The sequence below is a fragment of the Lepus europaeus genome, chromosome 9, assembly GCF_033115175.1.
Source record: "Lepus europaeus isolate LE1 chromosome 9, mLepTim1.pri, whole genome shotgun sequence".
NCBI classification, from domain to species: domain Eukaryota; kingdom Metazoa; phylum Chordata; class Mammalia; order Lagomorpha; family Leporidae; genus Lepus; species Lepus europaeus.
The window spans coordinates 55,509,867-55,533,248 of NC_084835.1; the positions used below are offsets into that span (position 1 = coordinate 55,509,867).

General features: G+C 50.9%; 1 protein-coding gene across 3 annotated transcripts in view; it reads right to left on the reverse strand.

The window, feature by feature from the left end:
- LDLRAD4 (low density lipoprotein receptor class A domain containing 4) overlaps positions 1-23,382 on the reverse strand; it is a 418,309-nt gene that overhangs the window by 331,215 nt on the left and 63,712 nt on the right. The gene's annotated exons all lie outside the window — the stretch shown is intronic.

Consider the following 23,382-nt stretch of genomic DNA (forward strand, 5'->3'; position numbering starts at 1 on the left):
CAGATGATCTCACCACTCTGCCTAAAAGGCAACCCAACCACCTTTCCAGGCCTCTCCCCTAGGACTTTGGCAGGGGGTCTGGCCCTCTGCCGGGGCAGCACAAACCCGCCTGGGGCTCCCGGGGGTGAGCACGAGCAGGCCCGAGCCCAGGAAACCACCCCTGCCGCGCAGGCCCAGTGTCAGCAGAGATCCGGCCCTGGCAGCGAGACAGCCCTGACCTCTGTGGTCTACACCACGTGGTGCTCAGTGGTTCAGATCAACTGGGAGCTCCGCAGGCCTTGGCAAACCACACCCCTCCTCTTCCCTCTCTCTCCTTGCCTGTTCCGCACACCCACACCGTCACACGGAGGGGTCGCCCCCAGGCGGGGATGAGAGGAAGCAGACCTCCAGGAACACTGAAGGTCTGATTCCTTGACCTGACCAAGACTGGCCCTGACTGTGGAAGCCTCAGAGTGGCCCAGAGGTCCTGGCAGGAAATGCTTTGTCCCAGAGACCAGGATGACCACTGCCCTCCTGGAAGGCAGACCTGCTGGACCCTTGCATGGTGCGGCGCCAGCACTCACATCCTTCCAGGTGCTGACTGGGCCTCAGCTTCCAGAAATGACTTCTCCCCTGGTGACCAACTGCAGTGGCTTTCACTGCTTCCCACCACAGTCTGCGCACCCCTCCTTGGCCCCGGGGGAGAATGTAAGCTGGTTCATTCTGTTTGTTTTTTTAAACATTGTATTTATTTATTTGAGAGGCAGAGTTACAGAGAGAGAGAGAGAGAGAGGTCTTCCATCCGCTGGCTCACTCCCAAAATGGCCATTCTGAAGCCAGAAGAAGAATCCAGGTCTCCCATGTGGGTGCAGGGGCCCAAGCACTTGGGCCATCCTCCACTGCTTTTCCAGGCACATCAGCAGGGAGCTGGATCAGAAATGGAGCAGCCAGGACTCAAACTGCCGCCCATATGGGATGCCAGCACCATGAGCAGAGGCTTTACCTACTGTGCCACAGCACCAGCCCTGGTTCCTTCTTATCTCTATATTTTGCGGATCAATTAGGATCACTTTGATTCTTTAGCTGTAAGAGCCTACTGTCCAGCTCTCTAATCCCTTGTGTCAAGAGATCCACCGACAAATACCCAAGCTTCTCCGTCAAAAGAAAGCCTTATTTTGGGGGTTGGAGGGATGATAACTGTTTTAGCTTCCTGTCTCTTTTTGGGGGAGTGAAGGTCAAGGGATAACTTGAAAAGGTTTAGCTCATGTATATAATGGCTCCCATTTTTACTCATCAAAAGCAAAGTCTTCAGAAAGTCAAGTTCATCTATCGCCCCCTCTGTGCAAATAAGAAGACAGGGTGGTAACTGGCGACATCTGGGCCCTCCCAACACCAAGGGCCCAGGTGCTGAATGCTGTCCCTTCATGGTCGCCATATGAAATCAGAGATGACCCCCTAAAATTTATACAAAAATGTGGCTCCTTAAAGTTCCCCAGAAGTGCTATCTAGGATGCCACATATGCTACTGGAATTTGGGGTGCCATTTGATTTCACCAGATGCTTATTAATAACCCCCCAATATTAATAAGCCCAAGTGGATTCTTGCCTAATATTTACAGAAGAATTCTAAATACCGGCACAGATAAATGAGGCCGCATGGTACATTTTAAGCTTTTATTTAGTGTGAAAGGTGCATAGGAAAGTGAGAGCTTTATTTAAGAGAGAGAGGTAAATCTGGGTTCATACCAAGCACCAGGAACCAGCCATATGGAGCAGCATCTAGGCCAGGAAGCCTAGGGCACGTGGCCTTCGGGAGGCACAGGGCTACAGCAAGCCCCCTCCTGGCAAGAGGCCAGGGAAAAGAGACGCGCTGGACACACTGCGTCCCAACCTTTTAACCCACTTCCAAAGGGGAATGGTTAATTAACCTGATTGGCTGGTGGGCACCCAGTGTGGCCAGGTAGGGGGATGAGGTCACACAGGAGCGTGGTGAAGGTATCAGGTAGGGCGTGAGGTCACACAGGGGCATGGCGAAGGCGTGGTCTTCCAGCTCACAAACCTAATCAATTTTAACCTGTATGCCTGCCTACTCACTGTGGCACCAGCTCCACCACGCTGTGCTCCAGCCCTCCTGGTGCCTGCATGGTTGGCAAGGCTGGGGTCGGAGCAGCTAGGACGAGGCGATCCTGGGGCGCTGAAGAAATCTAGAAAATTAGTCTATTCATTAAAGACTGCCCCCAATAAATCTTTCTGAAAAGAAGGAACCAAAAGCTTTCCTTTTGGACCACGGCCAAGGTCTCACTTTACAGTCAGCAGCAGGCCCCGCACTCCGCACAGCCAGGGTGACTGCATATTTCCCTCTTCCTCTGCAGCTGGAGAGGGGCCCCGGCCTGACCCAGAGGGCCTGGGGGGCCGCCGGGGAGCCTTCCCACTCACCCACTGCCAGCAGTTTCCCCTCTCTAAGGGCAATCGTAATTCCAGGAAAGGCCCTCATCTGTACTGGGCCTCTGTGCACACAAGAAGGTACACTAGCAACGGAAAATACTTCCATGGCTAACGCTGGAACAGGCGAAACCAGCCACGTCCTCCACCTGTCCCCAAACCTCTCTGTCCTCCGGAGCAGTACTTTCCCCGGGGGAACTGTCAATCCTTCTGGAAGTAGCGGCTTTAACAGTGTTCGCCAAAACTAAACACCATGCTAGCAAGCTGATACCCTCCCTGCCCAGAACTGCTGCAAACTAATTGCTGAGCTGCAGACACCAAGCTGGGCAAACTCTGGCTTAAAAAAAAAAAAAAAAACACACACACACATTAATCCCATGAAGGCATTTTAGAGGTCTCCACAAAATCACATTTCCAAATGAAATAAACCCAGTCTCCCAAACTGGGCGGCCTTGGAACAGGAAACAAACAGCCAGAGACAGTGATGAATTACAAATGGCATGCTAATTACCAGTCCCCCGCCAGAAATAGCTGAAGACTGCAGGATTTGTGTTGCTGTTGTTAAAATAACTGCAGCCTTTATTGGAGGGTTGGGCAAAAGCATCTGATGTATTCAAATGCTTCAGCTTCTAAACATAATCGCTTTTGTATGTACTTATCTAGGAGGGTCGGGTCCGCAGAGACAGGAGTGGGGGGTCAAGAGAGCAGGGACCCCTAGTGACTGGGTACATCCCAAGGAAAGAGACAGAGGAAATCCATCCTCTTGAGCATCACCCCGATGGGTGGATGAGCAGCAGCAATATGGACAAAGTTTTGACAAATTTAGGTTAGAAAGAACATTGCCTTGAAGAAACTTCCCCTCTGCTAAGGAAAGAACAGGGAAAAGGTGTGTGGTCCTTTCATGCCACTGCCCTTGCCACCCTGAGAACAAGTTGTAACCCTCTCTCTCTTACACGAGCGGGTGTGGCGGAAGGTTCAGTATCTCTCCCCAGGACCCTGTTTGCACTGTGGTGAAGGCCTTCACCCTGCCACTTTTGTGATCTCACACCTCTACCTGGCCTCACCTGTGTGTCCACTTGCCAATCAGACTACGTAACCACTCTCTTTTGGGGCACAGTGGGTCCTCCCCTTGTTGTCCAGAACCTTCGGACGCGAGGCCTTTTGGCTGCCACTCTGCCTCTGCTTTCCACGCCGCATGCTTGCTCCACGTGGCTCCCGGCCTGCTCTCTGCCTGGTGTGGATCCAACTTAGTGTCTAGACTTCTTTCTCCCCTAAATAGAGCCCTCACTTTCCTGCGTATTTCTCTCACTGAATAAGTGCTAAAAACTGTGCCATGTTGCCCGTTTCATTTATAAGCAGCCGATACTTAGAATTCTTATCTAAATATACGGCAAGAACTCTCAACATTTTGAGTAAAGGTCCCTTCCAATTTCACTTCCATCTCTCTCTTTCTCTCTCACTCCTTCTCTGTATCTCTACTTTTCAAATAAATAAATCTTAAAAAAAGAATTCCCAAGAAAGGGAGGAAACTGGTGGCATTCATAAAGCCAGGTGCCTCACCTCTAAGATCTCTCCCTACCCCCTCACACCAATTCCCTCTGAACACACTGGCCAGGCGCTGGACCCAACTTCCTCTTCAGCTGTTGGACAACTCCAGCGCAGCCTAGCCTGCGGACAGAAAATCAGAAAAACCACCCACATTCCTCACAGCACACACAGTGGAGGAGTCAGACACTGAAAGGTAAGCTCCTCGCGCAGCTGGCGACCAGCTGGTTTCAGGGTGAGTGCTGGTGGCCAGCTCCCAGGTCGCCACACTTTCTTCCTCCCCACACTGCACACTCCATCCCTGATGACAAGAGATGTCTGTGGCCTTAGGAGCATGAGCTCAAACCAGGTCTCCTAAGAGAAACCACCAGCTTGGAGCCCTCATGAAAATACAACAGGGTACGTGCCCCTTGCTCCCTTCAGCAATCAAGGTCAGTGTGAATGACCTTGGCTACCTGCGGCTGCAATAAACACACCAAGGCCCCTTACCCTGCTGCCACTGGAGCCCTCGCCTCATGGCCAGTTCTTCTTAGCCCTCCCAAAAAGAAGCAAGGAGGCCCTTCCAGGAACTTCTCTGGGACAAGCTTAGGAGGAAGAAGGCTGAGTAGAGCAGCCAGCAACACTGCATGGTGTCGGCACCAGACACCTGCACCACTGCCCACTCCCCACCCCCGGGGCCCAGGCAAGGTCAGGTCCCTAACACAAAAGGCCATCAGAGCAGTGTTTGCCCCTCACTTTCCCAGGCCCTGCAGAGCACTCAGGGCCTCACCACAATCCCGTGTTCACATGCCCGGAGTCAGAGCAGTGCAGGGGGAACAGGCAGGGGCATGGGGAAACAGGGCTGCCTGTCCCCCTGCACGGCTCCTTCCACTGTGTGCTCAGGAGGTCCTGGCCCTCCAGAGATTACAGAGGACGTGTTGAGAGGCAGCCTCAGCTGACCACTAAGATCAGGGTGCCTGTGCCAACACAACATGATGAGGAAATAATCTCTTTTTGCTGTTCAGTTGTCTCTTATTGTATCATTTACTAGAAATATAGCCCCACAGTACCCCTCCCCAAAATTCGTAGGGTAAAACCCTAACCCCTCTGGAGGTAAGGCCTTTGGCGAGATAATTAGGGTTATGTAGGGAGGTCACAGGGTAGGACTATAATCCAATGACACTGATCTCCTTTTTGTTTAATTTCATTTTTATTTGAAAGGCAATTGCAGAGAATGATGTAGAGGGAAAGAGAGAAAGAGAGAGATCTTCCATCCACTGATTCTCTCCCCATATGGCTGCAATGACCCAGGGCTGGGCCAAGAAGAAGCCAGGAGCCAGGACCTTAGCTATGACTTCCACATGGGTACAAGAGCCCAATTATATAGCCATCTTCTGCTGCCTTCCCAGGTGCAGTAGCAGGGAGCTGGATTAGAAGTGGAGCAGCCAGGACTTGAAGCAGTGCGCATATGGGATTCTAGCATTGCAGGAGGTGGCTTAAACTGCTGTACCAGAACATCGGCCCCACTGCTGTCCTTCTAAGAAAAGGATGGGGGGATAGCGCTGTGGTGTAACGGGTTAAGCTGCCTCCTGCGACGACGTAGGCATGCCACCATATTGGCGCCGGTTCAAGTCCCAGCTGCTCCACTTCTGATCCAGCTTCCTGCTAATGCACCTGGGAAAGCAATGCAAGATATTCTAAGTGCTTGGGCCCCTGTACTCATGTGCCACATGGGAAACTTGGAAGATGCTCCTGGCTCCTGGTTTCAGTCTGGCCCAGTCCTGGCTGTTAGGAACCAGAGTATGGAAGATTCTCTCTCTCTCTCTCTCTCTCTCTCTCTCTCTCTCTCTCTTTCTCCATCTTTCAAATAAATAAATCTTTTTTAAAAGAAAAGAAAAGGAAGAAACACCGTAGCATCAATTCTCCCCACTCCTGAGTGTGCAGAAAGAGGGCACAGGAACAAGGCAGCCAGCTACAAGCCTCAAAGAAAGGCTTCACCAGACACCAACCTGACAGCATCTTGATCTTGGACTTCGAGACTCCAAATGGAATACAAAATTAACCTCTGCTGTTTAAGCCACCTTGTCAGTGCAAACTAAAACAGTTAAGCCTATCCTAACACAGAGAACCCTAAACCATGCTGCAGGCTTGTATTTAAAAATTACAGGGCCGGCGCTGTGGAGCAGCAGGTTAAGCTGCCACCTGCAGCACAAACATCCCATATGGGCACCAGTTCAAGTCCTGGCTACTCCACTTCCTATCCAGCTCCCAGCTAATGTGCCTGGGAAAGCAGTGGAAGATGGCCCAAGCTCTTGGGCACCTGCACTCACTTTGAGAGACCCAGAAGAAACCCCTGACTGCTGGCTTCAGCCTGGCCCAGCCCTGACCATTGTGGCCATTTGGGGAGTGAACCAACAAATGGAAGACCTCTCTCTCTCTCTCTCTCTCTCTCTCTCTCTCTCTCTCTTTCTCTCCCCACTCACCCTCTCTTTCTCCCCCTCTGTCTCTCCATAAACTCTGCCGTTCAAATAAATTTAAAAAATCTTTACAATACTGTTTGGATTGGGAGTCACCTCTTGTAAGTAGAAGCATCTACTGGATTCTACTCTTGCTCTAATATAAGGGGTCACGCCCTTCCCTTCTCCGTGCTTACTCTGGGCACGGCACTGTGAGACTGCGCTGGACAGACAGCAGGACAGACAGCTTCCCAGCTCCCCAGAGGAGACAAGGGCTGCAGACAGAGGAGACACCAGCTGCGGGGCTGCGGGGCTGCTGTCTGTGCCTGGCTCTGCACCTGCCCTCTGCAGGCTTCAGGCTTTTCCTCTCTGTACAATGCAAAAGGGAAATCAGTGACCACTGAGGTTACTTAGCGCTCTGAAACTCCAACTCTTTGAATTCTGTTTGTGTCGGTGCGCAGTGCTCCATCTCTTCACAAAGCATAAAAGCACTCATATCAAAATATTCCCTATGCAGGTTGAATAACTCATCTGAAATGCTGTGACCAGAGTTTCATGTTTTTTCCAGGTTTTAGAAGATATGCATACTCTTTACCAGTTGAGCATCCCTAATCCAAAAACCTGAAACCCAAAGTGATCCAAAACTCGAAACTTTTTCAAAGTCGCGTCAGGGGCTGCTTTTGTGGTGTAGCGGGTTAAGCCACCGCCTGCAGCTCCGGCATCCCACATGGGCGTAGGTTTGAGTCTTAGCTGCTGAACTGCCAATCTAGCTCTCTGCTAATGTGCTTGAGAATGCAGTAGAAGATGGCCCAGGTGCTTAGGCCCCTGCACTCACATAGGAGACCAATGAAGATCCTGGCTCCTGGCTTCGGATTGGCCCAGCTCTGGCGGTTGCAGCCAGATGGAGAGTGAACCAGCAGATAGAAAGATCTTTCTCTCTGTCTCTCTCTAACTCTGCTTTCAAAGAAATAAAATTAATCTTAAAAAAAAAAAAAGAAAGCAAATCATGTCAGCAATGATTTGTGAATTTTGGAGCATTTTGGATTTGGACTGACTATGGCACTCATCCTACAGTTTTTCTTTCTCTTTTAAAGATTTAGTTAGTTAGTTAGTTAGTTAGTTAGTTGAAAGGCAGAGTGACAGAGAGTGGGGAGAAACAGAAAGACAGAATTTCCATATACCAGTTCATTCCCCAATGGCTGCAACAGCCAGGGCTGGGCCAAACTGAAGCCAAGAATTAGGGACTCCATCTTGGTCTCCTACTTGGGTGGCAGGGGCCCAAGTACTTGGGCCATCTTCTGCTGTCTTCACAGGCCCATGAGCAGGAAGCTGGGTCAGAAACGGAACTTGAACCATCAGCATCACAAGTGGCGGATTAACCTGCTCCATCGCAACACCAGTCCCTATAATTGTAATTCCTACTGGAAGTCTTATGGCCTCATGGGAATATACAGCAACTATATTATCTGTTTCAGGTATTGGAGAACATGCATCACTTGAAACAACAATATTAAGATACTTTCCCCACCACCTCGGTAATGCACTTTGTATCTGATGCGGGAATTTCAAGGTGCCAGTTGATCCTCTCATTCTACTTTCTCTGCAGCTTTGAGCTTGTACACAAGCCATCTGGAAATGTGTGGCTATGTTTACTGAGCCACTGGGCGACATGCACAAAGGAGGGGTGACTGGTGGGGAGATGGAGAAGCCCCACATTCATACCCAGGTTTCCAAGTGCAGAAGCCACTGGTTTTCCCAGGGTTCGAGCCCCGTGTGACCGATGGGGGAGTGATTCTAAAGGAGGAACCTGCAGGAAGAATCAACTCTGAGGTTTCCTCTGTCACAAGGCCCAGCACTGTTTTCCAATATGTGAGCCAGTTATTCAAGGATACACGTGTTGGGATGCACACAGCAAATCCTAAGGGAAAATTCCAAGCAAGAGAGAAAATATCCTGAATTTGCACATGGCCCATATACCAATAAAGGGGTCTCAACGCTGCTGATACTGTTTGTGGAAGTGCCTTCCTGGAGGAAAGCTGTGGGTTCAATTTCTCAGTTGACAAAGTGTGGACTCGTCCAGCGAGTCCCACACTGGTGGGATGGTGGGTTAACCTGCTGCATGGGCTAGGCAGGCAGTCTCCCACCAGACACAGGATCACCCACAACAAAGATTCCACAACTCACTTCTTTTGCAGCAAGAAAAACACAACACATTCTCCTAATTGTCCCTTAGGATACCTGTAAGTCAACTGCTTGCTTTTCACCAGGCTGGACTTCTACTGCACGTGTGTGCATGTCTCTAAAGCCCCTGAGTTCTTCACTCCTTCGCCTTTCCTAAAGACAGAATTCACTTCTCTGTGCACTGAGAGTACTGACAACCTCTCAGCTTTTCTACTAACAATCTCTGATCTATCCCACGTGGGAAGCCAAAGTACAAAGAGGGGTTTTTGTTTTGTTTTGTTTTTATTTTTTTACTTTCTACACGACCAACTGACACTCAAACAAGTAGGCCGGCTGTCCTAACGTCAAGTATGATGTAAAGAAGCAACCAGAATTTTCCTGGTGACTACCATTTCTAACTAGCCTTGCAGCATCTTCCATCCTCCATCCTTGTCCACCAATGCAGAGAGAGCACTGGAGGGACAAGGAGCCAGTGTTACAATGCCTGCATACCTGGCATCCCACATGCAACAGCTGGTTCGAGTTCTGGCTGCTCTGCTTCCAATCAGCTTCTTCCAAAGCACCTGAGAAAGCAGCAGAAGATGGCCCAAGTACTTGGGGCCCCGCCACCCATGTGGGAAACCAGGATAGAGCCTCTGGCTCCTGGCTTCAGTCTGGCCCAGCCTGGCCGTTGCAGCCATTCAGGGCAGTGAACCAGCAGCTGAACGATCTGTCTCTCTGTCTTCCCCTATCCCCACTCTCAGTCACTCACCTTTCAACTAAATAAATAAATATTTTTAATAGGGATCCCCAGGGAGTGCCATGTGATTACTCTCTATATCTTTCTTTCTTTCTTTTTAATATTTACTTATTTATTTGAGAAGCAGAGTTACAGACACAGAGAGGTGTCTTCCATCTGCTGGTTCACTCCCCAAATGGCTGCAATAGCAGAAGCTGGGCCAGTCCGAAGCCAGGAGCCAGGAGCTTCTACCAGTTCTCCCATGTGGATACAGGAGCCCAAGCCATTGGGTCATCTTCCATTGCCTTCCCAAGCCATAAGCAGAGAGCTGGATCAGAGGAGGAGCAGCCGGGACATGAACCAGGACCCATACGGGATGCCGGCGCTGCAGGTGGAGGCTCAGCCTACTACACCACAGCACAGGCCCCTAAGTAAATCTTTTAAAAAGAAGAAAGGAAAAGGGCAGCCAGGAAGAGCCCACTTCATACCTCCCCCTCTCCCACCCAGTGACAAAGGGTGTGACCTCGGGCAGGGAGGCTCTGGGGCCCCTATATTTCCTCTCCTGGATTTGAAGGGTTCTAACTACGAGACCTTTGATCACTTCTAGTTCTAAAGAAAAAGATACAACTTGCTCTTCTAGAACAACAGCTTTATTTTAAGTGACTACAGATCTCATCCTTTTGATGACAAAAAGCTTTTGCTGGGTACTCGGGGTGAGTGCTGAGGCCTTTTTAAGAAGAGGCCGTGTACCACAGTTGACTCTCATGGAAGCTGTTCTGGTCAGTCCCTCTGAAGTGCAAAGGGACAGTCACCTTGAGCATCAGCTCTTCTGTCATGGGCAGAAACTGCACTAAATGGGGACATTCCTCAGCTCACTTGATAGACTTAAACAGCCAGAGGTTAAAGGGAGAGTCACTGGCACAAGCCTATCATTGCAACGCAGAAGTAACTTAGTATGGATCTGCACTGAACTTGTACCACAGGACTCCTCTGGCCCCCATTCGCCTATGAACCTCAAGAAGACACGCCCAGCTCCAGACAGTGCCATTCGCAAACGATTTTCTGGAACAGAAAGCCAGGTGAAGATAGTATTAAAAAAAAAAAGTTTAAAGGTAAGATTTAGAGTAGTTTAAAGGGTGGTCAGTGGAGGTTAACGGTGACTAGTGACTGACACGGTCACCTGACAATTCACAGGCTGTGTGCAAAAATGGAGAGGGAAAGTGACATCCACCCCAGACTTCTCAGCGGGGCAGTCAGACATTTTCAGAGAAAAGGTATCCTACAGTTACGACTTACGGGAATCAGGGCTGGTGAAATGCGAGGTTCCCACCCCGCCAGCTCCTCTGAAGATCGTTCACGTATTGCACAACGTCAACACGAATGAGTAGGTGTTTGCATCGTGCATCTAAACTTAATTAAATAATTCCAGTATCTTTGCAGAGACGGCAGAGGGGAATCAGAAACCATAAAACGATCACAGCCACAGACTGCTGATTTAGAGAATGCACCCAGCACACACACTCTCACACGAGACCAGCTGAGTCAGTCAACAAGGCAAAGCTTGCCAGCAGCAACCACAACGTCCTCCTCCTCTTTTACCCCATCAGCCATGTTCCCATCTTCGTGCACCCAACGCCACTGCTCTTGCCGGGTGCTGTGTACGCTCCTCAGACAACACTAAGCCAGGAAAACACAGGCCTTCACCATCTCCATCCACCTCGCTGTCCAAATAGCTGGTGAGCTCCTGGAGCCCAAGAGCCTTCTGAGCCCTTTGGACTTCCTTGCCACCCACCTGAGCCACTGAATGGCACACACGTGCATGAGGAAGGAGCAAACACCCAATGCTGGGCACTTCCCTTCAGCTGCCTAGAAGGGGAAATTTCGCTTTACTGGGTTGCTTTCCAAAATGTTATTTGATTGGCTTAAAAAGGGTCCTAATCAATGCATCCAATGATTGATTGGAAACAGCAAATGCTGTGCTGTGGCATCTGTTTAGGATACCTGGCCAATCTGAAGCCCAAAAATCTCAATTCACATTTAAAAAAAAAATGCATATTTAAGAATATAAAATGAGGCCGGCGCCGCGGCTCACTAGGCTAATCCTCCGCCTTGCGGCGCCGGCACACCGGGTTCTAGTCCCGGTTGGGGCACCGGATTCTGTCCCGGTTGCCCATCTTCCAGGCCAGCTCTCTGCTGTGGCCAGGGAGTGCAGTGGAGGATGGCCCAAGTGCTTGGGCCCTGCACCCCATGGGAGACCAGGGGAAGCACCTGGCTCCTGCCATCGGATCAGCGCGGTGTGCTGGACGCAGCACACCAGCCACGGCGGCCATTGGAGGGTGAACCAACGGCAAAAGGAAGACCTTTCTGTCTCTCTCTCTCTCTCTATCCACTCTGCCTGTCAAAAAAAAAGAATATAAAATGAAATTACACTACTCATGCAATGGCTTTGTTAAAATTCAGGAGTTTATAAAGATAGATCACATTGACACTGAGTGTGAACATTGTACTTGAGTCTTACCCAGCGGCTAAGGTTAAGAAATCAATGTGGTGCAGGGGGTTAAAGCCCTGGCCTGCAGCACCAGCATCCCATATGGATGCCAGTATGAGTCTCAACTGCTCCACTTCCAATCCAGCTCTCTGCTCTGGCCTGGGAACAGTGGAGGATACCCCAAATCCTTGGGCCCCTGCACCCACATGGGAGACCCAGAAGAAGCTCCTGACTCCTGGCTTCGGATCAGCTTAGCTCTGGCAGTTGCGGCTATTTGGGGAGTGAACCAGCAGACGGAAGACCTCTCTCTCTCTCTCTCTCTACTTCGCTCAACTCTTTCAAATAAAATAAAATAAATTTTTAAGGAAAAAAAAAGAGTAACTCAGCTGTGATTCAGACCCAGGCCACGGAGTTTGCTGTAGAACGAAGGGTCGAGCCTGAACGAGATGAGAGGTGCACCGTGACCCCCCTGGATGCTCTGCAATCACAGCCAGATCATTGCAGCTGTGAGTGCAGGGGCTTGGCCAATCCTACAGTTCACTCTATAAAGGCTTCTTCTAGGACCAATCCACAAGCACTCAATAGGTATTTAGTGAATGAATGAATGGATGAATGAATGGCTGAATAAAAACAAAACCCTGGCGCTGCCTTCCGAGTGTCCCCCACCCCACCCCCGCCCACCCAGGGGCCCAGGGCTGCGCTGTGGCTGCTGCTGCTGCTTCCACCCTTGACCATTTTGCCCAGGCTGGGAAGGTGTAGCCAGCAGCGAGCACAGCAGGCAAGGGACGGGAGGGGGCAGGCAGGTGCACACCCACGCACACACACACTGCTGGAGCATGACGCAGAGGCCCCAACTCCATCCTGTCCTGAGCAGTCTGTTTCGCTTTCATTTCATTTTTTATTGCCCATAAACTGAGAAAATACTAAGAGTTCACCTTGGAGTTTGGTTCGCCTCAGGAAGTTAAAAATCCCCATGTGTCACAACCTAAGGGCAGGATGGGGCCCTGCCTGGGGCTGCCTTTCTCTCAGGAAGCCAAGGACAGAGTAAGGTCTCCCAGCTCTGCTCAATGAGGCAGCAAAGACAACCCGGCAGACTGGATCCTCGCGTGTTTTTACAGGCCTAGGACCATCAAAGTGAAGGTTTGGGATAAGAGAACTGTGATTTTCTTTTAAAGATTTATTTTTTGTTTATTTGAAGTTAGAGTTATAGGGAAAGAGGGAAAGACACACACACACACACACACAGAGCGAGAGAGAGAGATCTTCCTTGCTGGCTTGCTCCCCAAAGGGTCACAATGGCCAGGCCAGGCCAAAGCCAGAAGCCAGGAACTCCAACCAGGGCTGCCATGTAGGTGGCAGCAGCCTAAGTACTGGGGACATCATCTGCTGCCTTCCCAGGTGCATTAGCAGGGAGCCAGATGGGAAGCCGAGCACCCAGGACTTGAACCGCTGCTCGTATGGGAAGCCAGCATCACAGGCAGCAGTTTAACCTGCTGTGCCATGATGCTGGCCTGAACTGTGATTTAAATTAGTAGATTAAAGACCTTTCCACTTCTCTGGTATACTCTAACTGTATCCAGGGCTTGACTTCTTAGATGTTTTTTAATCTCACTAAATGTTTTACAGCTGGCCACAGCAAGGAGCAGATCACACTGAGAGCAGAGAGCAAACCTCTTTCAAAATATCCTGACTTTGCTTCTCATCAAAAAAGAAACGTGCACATTCTGATACAGGAATAAGGTGGGGGAAAAGCCTAACATAAAGAAGTGTCTTTCTCCTCTCTCTCTAAGAATACCTGTTTAGGGAATGAATGAAGAAAAATAGGTAACTGAAGAAAGAAAAGAAATGGAAACGTCAGACGGTTGTCAGGGAGCAGGCACGCAGCCTAAGGGTTAAGACACCCACCTCTCCCACCACAGTGCCTGGGTTTGATTCCCGGCTGCAGCTCCTAACTCCTGCTGATGCAGGCAGCAGTGACGACTCAAGGGATTGGGTTCCTGCCACCCTCAGGCTTCGACTGAGTCCCCACCTCCCAGTGCTGGCCCCAGTCCAGCCTCAGTTTCAGGCATCTGGGGAGTGAACCGGCAGATGGGAACACTCTCTGTCTCTCAAATAAATAAATAAGTAATTTTTTAAATAGTTGTGAATTCTTTTTGGCAAAACAAAAATCAGCTGGTTTGGTGTTCTAATGGTTTCAGCATTGTTCTACCCCAGAGTGAGTTCACTATATTAAGACAGAGAATGCTTAGAAATAAACCAAGGTTAACAAAGGGAAAGTACCACAAATTCTTAAATCAACTGCAAGCTAGATCTTAGATACCCAAAAGGTTAACCTGTTTCTATGGAGAACCAAGGACAGGAAGGGATACACAGCTCCTCTTTGTCTCCAAGGGTCACAAACTCCTGAGAATCTTAGGGAAACCAAGTCACACAGTTTGTGATGACCAGGGGAGGGGGCACCAACCATCCAGGCCTCGCATGCTCAGGGAGGGGCCCCGAGGCCTTTCCCAGGAGTACAGCCATATCACGTCCTGGCCCACCACGTGTGCCCGCACAGCAGAAAAACACAACAGAGCACGGGAAGGGCTGGGAACCAGCTGTTCTGGTCTACACATCCCGAATTCCCCCTGGTTCCCTTAGAAGCTGTTGACCCTCTCCCATGACCCCAGCATTCACGGGAAAGGCTGAGCCTCAGTGACTGCTGAGGTAGGAGGCAGCCTGTACTAGAACGTGAATCTTCATTCCCTCGAAAGCCCAGCACCCAAGTGCAGCAGGAAGAGGTGACATCCGGTCACCTGCAACCCACCGCAGCTCTCCATGGCATTCTCCAGGCCCTGGGGCTGGGCACGGCTGGCTCTGCTGCTGAGCGCAGCTCTCTAAGTCAAGGACAGAAGGCCCCCAGATGATTTTACCAGTGACTCCTCTTTCACTCTGCCAAGTACTGCAGGGGCCAACTACTGATTCTTCGTCATAGTCTTATTCATGGTTTCTCCACTAAAGGTTCCAAAAGACAGTTCAGTGCTTTTTTGGTTCAGCTGATGGCACTCCTGAAGAGGGCTTGAAGTTAAACAGTTAGACCATTAACCGGCCATCTTATACAAACTCCACTTTTATTTACACACTGATAAACCCTTGATTAGTTCAACATCCTGGGATTTACAATACTCACTTAATTCTTTCCAAGATTCATCACAAATACTGCTATAAGCCTCATGTAATTTCTCATTCCCTCGGTTTATCCAACTATACAACGGAGACAAAGGAGAAAATAATGACACGTGATTCAGTTCTGCAGCGTGGGGCTCTTCTGCTTCTGGAACTCAGGAGACTATGGCACACACTCAGTGCCTACTCAGAGCACCCACCGCACAGGTATCGAGAGTCAGGGCCCCGGCAGTGCTGTGGACGATACCACGAGCACAGCCCTCTGAGGTGTTAAAAAGTGGAACAGAGCCCCAGTTCCTTGGGAGCCTCCACTGCCGTTCCTAAAAGCCCCCCAACTGCCAAAAAGCCCAAAGGCTTGGACGCTGCTCTGTTTCCACAGCGTCTTAGTTCTTCTGCCAAAGTTCCATACTTGTTTATTTTTTTAGGTGGTGTTTTAAATGCTTCTAAGTGAGACAGTTGTATCAGTAAATCCTAATGCGGTGCCAGTGTCATCAGGCGGCAGAAGGTGCGGTACAGTGCCAAGGTCCCTGGGATTGTTATTACAGCCCTCGATTCACCTTGTAGCAGTGGCTTCTCAAGTATTTTTCATTCGTAGTCACAATATTGTGCTAACGCCTTTATGGACTTGTTTTTTAGATTGGTGGAATTGTATTATTTCACCCATAGCGAAAACAACCAATGTCGTTTTATATGCAGTCTTATCATCAATTAGATTTTCCTTTGCTGCAAACATTAAACAACTCTAATACAGAGGGCCAAAATAAATCTCTTAGTTTCTAAATAAACCCCCATCCTCCAGACAGATATGGAATAGACCTTTATCAATTGTGGCCAAGCTGATGGAAAGTGGCTACAAGAGATTAATTTATTTATCTGAAATTGAGGGTGGGGTATCTGTCCATTTTATTCTGTGTCATATTCTACTTTTATGCATCCTTTATTTATTTATTTGGGGAGCAGAGAGAGAGAGAGAGAGGGAGCTCTCATTAGCCAGTTTATTCCCCAGATCTTCATAACTGCAGGGCTGGGCCAGGCCAAAGCCAGGAGCCAGGAATTCAGTCCAGGTGCACCACACAGATGGCAGGAACCCAGCTACTGGAGCCGTTACCACTGCCTGCCAGGGTCCACATGAGCAGGAAGCTGAAGTCAGGAGTCAGAGCCAGGGCTTGAACCCAAGCCCTGCAATGTGGGACGTGGGCGTCCTAACCACTAAGCCAAACGCCCTTCCTCCACTTAGAATTAACTGCATGACTGTAAAACTCCCACAGATCACAACTAGAATTGCCACAGAAATAAATCCCCAGTTCAAAATGTGAAAGGACTGCAAATTTATAATTACAATTATTCCCATGCTACTTTCTTCACGGAATAGACTGATCACTTTGGAGATGACAGAGTAGCACCTGGTCACATATCTGGTGGTCTCTAAGTCTACACGGCATCCTAATGCGGTGCCAGTGTCATCAGATGGCAGAAGGTGCGGTGCAGTGCCAAGGTCCCTGGGATTCGAAAAACCCAAATTATTGCATGTTCACTAAACCTAGTTATGCAGGTACATTTTGCCTTGATCTCTGCGTGCTCTGATATAAGGTTTATAACATCTTTCTCTGTCTTGAACCAATGTCATCAGTATGGTTTTGTTTTGCTTTGTTCTTTAGATTTATTTATTTGAAAGGTGAGCGAGATCTTCCATCCGCTGGTTCACTCTCCAGGTATCTGCAACAACCAGGTGTAGGCCAAGCTGAAGCCAGGAGCCAGAAACTCCATCCAGTTCTCTCATGTGGGTGGCAGGGCGTGAGCACTTGGGCCATCTTCCAATGCCTTCCCCGGTACACTAGCAGGAAGCTGGATCAGAAGCAGAGGAGCCAGAACTTGAACCGGCACTCCAATACAGTATGCTGGCATCACAAGCAACCGTTTAACCCTCTGGGCCACAACACCAGCCCATCAGTTTTTCTTTAACTGGTTTTCCATTAGTCATTTTCAATTGCAGGAAGTTTATATTAATTACTAGCATTTTCCCTGAAATAAGTATTCGATTAGCAAATTTTAACTTGGAGTAATTCCACACCTCATGATAAGTGTTTCCCTCTCCACTCATGTACATTAAGTTCCATGGGAAACTGTAAACAGTGATGAGGAGTCAGGCACTCTCCATTATGGGCAGGCAGAGGTGCAGAAGGCTGTGTGCACCCGCAGAGGGGGAGCTGTACCACTGTGGTCAGGGCCTCAGGGCCTGGGACAGGATGCAGTGGGTGCACCTGAGCCAAGAGTCAACCACCCCAAACCCCCTCCAGAGTGACGCACCCCCACACCCCCTCCAGAGTGACACACCCCAAACCCCCTCCAGAGTGACACACCCCACACCCCCTCCAGAGTGACACACCCCAAACCCCTCCAGAGTGACACACCCCAAACCCCCTCTAGAGTGACACACCCCACAGCCCCTCCAGAGTGATGCACCCCACAGTCCCTCCAGAGTGACACACCCCACACCCCCTCCAGAGTGACACACCCCACAGCCCCTCCAGAGTGACACACCCCAAACTCCCTTCAGAGTGACGCACCACAAACCCCCTCCAGAGTGACACACCCCAAACCCCCTCCAGAGTGACGCACCCCCACACCCCCTCCAGAGTGACACACCCCAAGCTCCCTTCAGAGTGACGCACCCCAAACCCCCTCTAGAGTGACACACCCCACAGCCCCTCCAGAGTGACACACCCCACAGCCCCTCCAGAGTGACGCACCCCACAGCCCCTCCAGAGTGACACACCCCAAACCCCCTCCAGAGTGACGCAACCCAAACTCCCTCGAGTGACGCACCCCCACACCCCCTCCAGAGTGACACACCCCAAACTCCCTTCAGAGTGACGCACCCCAAACCCTTCCAGAGTGACACACCCCACAGCCCCTCCAGAGTGACACACCCCAAACCCCCTCTAGAGTGACACACCCCACAGCCCCTCCAGAGTGATGCACCCCACAGTCCCTCCAGAGTGACACACCCCACACCCCCTCCAGAGTGACACACCCCACAGCCCCTCCAGAGTGACACACCCCAAACTCCCTTCAGAGTGACGCACCACAAACCCCCTCCAGAGTGACACACCCCAAACCCCCTCCAGAGTGACACACCCCCACACCCCCTCCAGAGTGACACACCCCACAGCCCCTCCAGAGTGACACACCCCAAACTCCCTCCAGAGTGACACACCCCACACCCCCTCCAGAGTGACGCAGCCCCAAACCCCCTCCAGAGTGACACACCCCCAAACCCCTCCAGAGTGATGCACCACAAACCCCCTCCAGAGTGACACACCCCACAGCCCCTCCAGAGTGACACACCCCCAAACCCCCTCCAGAGTGACACACCCCCACACCCCCTCCAGAGTGGCGCACCCCCAAACCCCCTCCAGAGTGACACACCCCACACCCCCCCCAGAGTGACGCAGCCCCACACCCCCTCCAGAGTGACACACCCCAAACCCCCTCCAGAGTGACACACCCCAAACCCCCTCCAGAGTGACACACCCCACAGCCCCTCCAGAGTGACGCACCCCAAACTCCCTTCAGAGTGACACACCCCAAACCCCCTCCAGAGTGACGCACCCACAAACCCCCTCCAGAGTGACATACCCCAAACCCCCTCCAGAGTGACACACCCCCACACCCCCTCCAGAGTGACGCACCCCAAACCCCTCCAGAGTGACACACCCCCAAACCCCCTCCACAGTGACACACTCCCACACCCCCTCCAGAGTGACACACCCCAAACCCCCTCCAGAGTGACGCACCCCCACACCCCCTCCAGAGTGACGCAGCCCCAAACCCCCTCCAGAGTGACGCACCCCAAACCCCCTCCAGAGTGACGCACCCCCAAACCCCCTCCAGAGTGACGCAGCCCCAAACCCCCTCCAGAGTGACGCAGCCCTAGACTCCCTCCAGAGTGATGCACCGGGTCGCTTCCCACTTGTCCACAGCAGCTCCAACCCAAGAGATACAGAATTAAATAAGTCCATTTTATCCTTATGTTTTGACCCAGGAATAAAGTAATCCTTAGTGAAATGCAGTTGTGAGGGAGATGAACTAGAGAGCTTTGGAGGCTTCCTAGTTCCTAAAAGCATCAACGGTGAGATTCTTGCAAATACCCGGGAAATGGGCTAAAATTCTTAAAAGCACTTCTGAGAGACTGGGTGCCTGCTGCTCATGTAGGAAACCAGACTGAGTTCCCCAGCTCCCAGCTCTGGCACAGCCCATCCCAGCACGGCCTAGCTCAGCCATTCCAGGCATCTAGGGAGTGAGCCAGAGGATGGGCTATTTCTTTCTCTTTCTCTCTCTCTGCATTCCCCCCACCCACCCCTAGTAAATAAAAAAGAAAATTTTGAGGGACCAGCACTGTGGGTAAGTGGGTAAGGCCACTGCCTGAGGCACCAGCATCCCATATGGGTGTCGGTTTGAGTCCCAGCTGCTCCATTTCCCACCTAGCTCCCTGCTAATGACCTGGGAAAGTAGTAGATGATGGCCTTGGTGCTTGGGCCCCTGCACCCACATGGGGGATCTAGAAGAAGCTCCACGCTCCTGACTTCAGATCAGCCCAGCTCCAGCCACCGCGGCCATTTGAGGCGTGAACCAGTGGATGGAAGCCTTCTCTTTCTCTTTCTCTCTCTTTCAAATAAATAAATAAATAAATCCTTTTAAAAAATAATAAATAAAAATAAATTTTACAAATTGTAAAGTGCTTCTAACTGGCCATAGGAAGAAGACAAGCATTAGGTTGGGTGGATTTTGAAACCAGGGATTCACTGGACAAACTCAATCAAGTTGAAGGTTGCCTACAACATGAGAGTTGTCACTATGCCTTGATATAATGAATACAAGCAGGTAAGCTGCAACAGCCACAGGTACAGGAAATGCTCTGGGTAATGGGCGCACCAAGGGGGGAAGAAATGTTAAAAAGCTTAGCAACTGTGGTGTTGGGTGCTTTTTGTTTTTTAGGCAAATCATGACAGATGGACAGAAAACTGACAACTGAACAGATCATCCCTGTGTTAAGATAAACAAAAGAACAAGACACACCAAGGTAGCTGCAGACTTCACATGATTTCCAGAAGGCCTGCTCTCTCGCTTGTTCCACATCCTTGGGGTGAGAGTGCCATGTGCTGATGACCCCCCGCCCAGCTCGCCATCTGTAGTCAGGGCCTCTCCCAGGCCCAGACCGCTGTCTAGCTGACCTCCAGCTGTGTCACTCAGGGAGTCTCAACCCTGCATGAGCTCTGCCTTCTCACCTTGTGCACGCACAAGCCCCTCTGGAACCCACTTTCTCCCCACCCCACCCCCCCATCTGCAGTCACTCAGCCTGGCTCGCCCGACACTGCCCTGCTCAGGGCCCGGCTCTCTGTGCCGCTGCTGCTGCTGCTGCCTCAGTTCAGGCCCATCATCGCTGAAGCGTCACCACCTCTGGGAACAGAGCCACAAACGCTCCAAGGCAGGAGACACAGCGGTCTCCGGCCTGGGTCCCCTCAGCACCCTGCACTGGGCACCGCCACCATGGACCAGGACCAAGGACATCCCTGCGGAATCCTCCAGCAGAGCATGAGTGCCCCACACGAGGCAGAGCCTGTTTCCCCTTCATTTGGTGCCCAAGCCCCCTGGCAGAGTGCCCAGCACATAGCCAGACCTCTGTAGTTGCACACTGGAGATAAATTTTTATCACAAACAGCTGGTTGCAGCAGCCCTTCCGGTTTGCCTGCACTCCCCTCCAGCAACAGTCTCACTGTGTGGGTGACTAATTACAAGCTTCTTCACATATTTCTGAAAGAGAAGGTTTAAGCCAAGGATTAAGACTTCTCCATCCTCTCACAAGTTGTTTTTCTTTCTTGATGTGATGGGGCAGGGCGTGCACTATAGAGCACAGACACATGGCAGGTAGAGCTGCAAGGGTCCGAGCTGCCCCAGCTCCCAGAAGGCAATGCAGCGGTTTGACAGTGCAAATAACACAAAGATCTTCCTATGGCCGGTGACTTGGGAGTCATCCCAGGGAAAATCTGCAGAATTCTCACCGCAAATAATGTATTCTTCTTCTTCTTCTTTTTTTTTTTTTTTTTTTTTTTTTTGACAGGCAGAGTGGATAGTGAGAGAGAGAGAGACAGAGAGAAAGGTCTTCCTTTTTGCTGTTCGTTCACCCTCCAATGGCCGCTGCGGTCGGCTCATCTCACTGATCCAAAGCCAGGAGCAGGTGCTTCTCCTGGTCTCCCATGTGGGTGCAGGGCCCAAGCACTTGGGCCATCCTCCACTGCACTCCCTGGCCACAGCAGAGAGCTGGGCTGGAAGAGGGGCAACCGGGGTAGAATCCAGCACCCCAACCGGGACTAGAACCTGATGTGCCGGCACCGCAAGGCGGAGGATTAGCCTGTTAAGCCACGGCGCTAGCCTGTATTCTTCTTATTGTGAAGAGTGTACTATTACAAATGCTTCCAGTTTTCAGGGGAAACAAGAGACCGACCTGGACATCTCCCATCTCTCCATTTCCTAACAGTCTGTGCCATCAACAGCCCTGATAATACAAGAGGGACAGTGGGTCACGTGGGCTGCTTCTGCAAGCTGGATGCCTGGCCCCACCAGGAGCCTCGAGTGAAGAATCACACCTCACTCAGAAACACGCACAAAGGTTGCATACTAAGGTTTATGCCAGCCTCTGCGACCACTTACTATCTCCACAACTCCGTGTAGCCCTCAATTCTATTCTTGCAGTTTCAAGTCCATCATTGCTATGGTTTGAATAGGATTTGGCTGCCCAAACTCATCTAGATATTTAAACCTCAAAGTTAATGAATGGTCAATGGATTAACAGTTGATGGACACGGTGGAGACTTGACCCAAGGATGGTATGTGAGGGTGGGATCTTTGAGAAGTGACTGTTGGATTGGGTTGTAAGGCACGGTCGATGGTGGACTCTCGCAGGGTAGATGAATGTGTGGCCCCTGTGCCTCTCTGCTCCCTTGGTCCCCATGTGCTCACCCCTCCACCACCCTCCAGCCTCACTAGATGCCTGAACCAATGGGACCATCCAATCTTGGACTGCAAACTTCCAAACTGTAAATCAAAATAAGCCCCCCCCCCCCGAGTTGCTCCTCCTGGGCATTTTAGTTAAAGCAATGAAAAAAAGTTCACTAACACAAGCACCTTCACACTTCGGCACACCTTTATTCTGGATTCCTAACTGTGTCTAACTGGACAGAATCCCCAAACATTTGAAAGCAGGGACTCCAAGAGTCACCTGGACACGCAGGTCCATGTCAGCATTGTTCCCAACAGTCCAAGGGCAAAGGCAATGCAAGTCTCCAAGGGAGGCCACATGGATAAATAAAACACTGTACTGTCTACACTGAATGTTAGCCTTGGGAAGGCAGGACTCTGATAGAAGCTGCAGCGTAGATGAACCTTCAAGACGTCAGGCTAAGGAAACTGACAGAAGACACACAGTGCACGGTTCCACATAGATGAGGTACTGTGCTCAAGTTCATGGACACAGAACACAGAATGGTGGTTGCCCAGGGCAACTGGGGGCTGGAAGCAGGGCACATGAGGAGTCAGGATGCAAAGGGTTCAGAGCTTTGAACTGAAGTGTTGCAAAATGAAAAGTTCTGGAGGCGGGAGGTAGTGATGGATGTACAACAATGTGAATGTACTCAACGCCACAGAACTACACCCTGTAAAATGGCTAGGTCACACTGTTTTCTCCCTTTTTTAAATATTTTATTTATTTATTTGAGAGGCAGAGCTAGAGAGAGAGAGAGAGAGAGAGGTTTTCCATCTACTGCTTCACTCCCGAAATGGCTGCAACGGCCGGAGCTGGGCTGATCAGAAGCCAGGAGCCAGGATCTCCCTCCGGGTCCCCAACGTGGGTGCAGGGGCCCAAGCACCTGGGCCACCCTCCACTGCTTTCCCAAGCCACAAGCAGAGAGCTGGATTGGAAAAGGGGCAGTCGGGACACGAACCAGTGTCCAAAGGGGATACCAGTGCCGCAGGTGGAAGGCTTAGCCTGGCCCTCATACTGTTTTCCTTAGCAGGTGAACCACTTTACATTTCTACCAGCAAGACACAGGGCTTCCTGTTTATTTGTGCTGTGTATAGTTTACTACAATGTTATGGGGGAAAAGAGGGGCAGAAGTCTGACGATCAAAGATCAAAAAACCGGGCCAGCACCGCGGCTCACTAGGCTAATCCTCCGCCTTGTGGCGCCGGCACACTGGGTTCTAGTCCCGGTTGGGGCACCAGATTCTGTCCCGGTTGCCCCTCTTCCAGGCCAGATCTCTGCTGTGGCCCGGGAGTGCAGTGGAGGATGGCCCAGGTGCTTGGGCCCTGCACCCGCATGGGAGACCAGGGGAAGCACCTGGCTCCTGGCTTCAGATCAGCGCGGTGCGCCG